Below are 2,224 nucleotides of genomic sequence, written 5' to 3'. Positions count from 1 at the left end.
CGCGGCGACGGCGCGACACGTCATCGCGAGGGGATTTCGGCGCGGATTTCGATCCTATGGTGAGTACACTCCATCGGATCCAAATCCGCTGAAATCCTCGAGAGGATTTATCCGCGGAAACGGTCCGCTGGACCGTATCCGCGGATAAATCCTCTCGTGTGTACTAGGCCTCAGATCCTGTCTTTCTGCTAAGCAGGAAGACAGATATCTGTATTAGCCCAAGCAACCCATACAGTTAGTAAACACAACCAGGGAACACAGTTAACTCCTTGATCGCCCCTGATGTTAACCCCTTCCCTGCCAGTGTCATTAGTAGAATGTCAGTGCATATTCTTAGCACTGCTGTTAAGTCTGTTAAGTCACCAATCTGTCCGCCGCAATGTCAAAGTTCCGCTAAAATTCACTGATTACCACTATTAGTAGTAAAAAATTAAAAAATAAAAATGCCATAAATCGATCCCCTATTTTGTAGACGCTATAACTTTTGTGCAAACCAATCAATACATATTGGCCTAAATTGATGAAGTAATTTTTTTAAACATTATCGGGTACCGTATTTATCGGGGTATCCCCCCCCCCCCACCGGCGTATAGCGCGCACCCCTAATTTTGACCCTAAAATCCTGTAAAAAAACATTTTATTACATTTTACTACTTACAGTTTTGGTGTCTTGCCCGGCGTCCATCGGCGGCCTCGTCCGGTCCGGCGTCCGTCTGCGGCCTCGGTGGTGTCCTCCCGGCTTCTCCCGCACTGTCTTCATGTCGAATCCCCGCTTCCCGCCCTCAGTTTGAAGCCTCCGCCGACGTATACCGAGCGCAGTACACTCGGCTATATTCGGCCAGGCTCGGCTTCTCACGCATAAACATCACAGAGCGTGACTACGAGCGAAGCCGAGCCTGGCCGAATGTACCCGAGCGTACATTTTATTTTTGATACAGTGTCGCATGACCGCGCATTTGTTAACTAGAGTAACGCAGTGCCGTATCACAAAAATGGCCTTGTCATTAAGGGCGTAAAACCTTCGGGGCTGAAGTGGTAAAAATATAACTAAAGGTACATATTTTTTTTTTACTTTTGGATAGAGTGGCAGTGGGATTAGAACGCTTGTCAGTTTTAATTGCTGTCTGTGGTCCTATTAAGGAGATCCCCCTTCTCTATTTGTCCTGTTTTCCATTATCATTGAAAGTGAAAGTAAAAGAAAATCCCACATTTTGGACGGTCGCCAGAAGAGTAATAGAGGGGAAATCTTTCAATGGGGACACTAGTTCTGGGGGTCCCCAAGGAATTCCCATATTTGCATGGATTTCCTCTGACTTCCTGTTTGGCTATGGGAGTGAATGGGGAAAGCTCCGCAATGGGACATAGATGGCGAAAAAAAAATATGGCAGGGGTTATAACCCTCCATTGCTCTATCCAAAATGAAAAAGAAAAAACTTTTTTCCTGGTGCCTCCATGGCAGCATACCTGTGACAAGCTACGACGTGGCTCCTCCCCCACATTCTCTTTTTTTTCCTCATACCTCATGGCAGTGAATTCTGGTCGAACGTCCTTACCTTCTGCATTCGGCACCGTCCATCCGGGTTCTAGCCTCTCCTGGATGCGGTCCCTTCTCTTGGGCAGCTAAACGCGCTTATAAGGTTGGGAGTCCCTTCTGGAGGATCGTTTGGGACAGGCAGTTTTCCTCTTAACCAAGAGCTCTATTTGCAGCATTACATCCAGGCGTTGGCTCCCATGGTAACAGAAGCAGCAGCTATTCCTTTTTTTTTCCCTCTCTCCCTCCTTGCTCCCCCCCCCTGTTTTTCTTAGGCTTCTTTCTGGCCCTTTTTTTCTTATCTTGTGTCCCCTCATTTTCTAACTCCCCTGTTGTCTCCTCGCCCCATTAGGGATCGCGCACGCTCACCCCCAGCTGTTTTTTTTACCTGCGGCATCTTTTGCCGCATTCTGTGCATGCGCCAACGGCCGGGACTTCCGAGTTTTGGAACTTTTAGGGAAGAGGCGTTCCTCTTCCACCTGGTTCCCCTTTTTATCTCCCTGGCTGCCTCAGTAGGAGGGATGAGGCTGTCCAGGAATATCATTTTACAGAGAGCTCCAGGAAGAATACCTGTCTTTCAGGTAAAGGAAAAAAAATGCAGTAAAAAAAAAAAAAAAAAATAGGGAAAAAGGGGAGGAAAATGTAAAATAGTTGTTAAAAAATATATAATTAATTAAATTGTATACGTATATT

Source organism: Rana temporaria, chromosome 1 (genome assembly GCF_905171775.1).
Source record: "Rana temporaria chromosome 1, aRanTem1.1, whole genome shotgun sequence".
In the NCBI taxonomy this organism is placed as follows: Eukaryota; Metazoa; Chordata; class Amphibia; order Anura; family Ranidae; genus Rana; species Rana temporaria.
Note: the sequence above shows the minus strand (reverse complement) of the source record.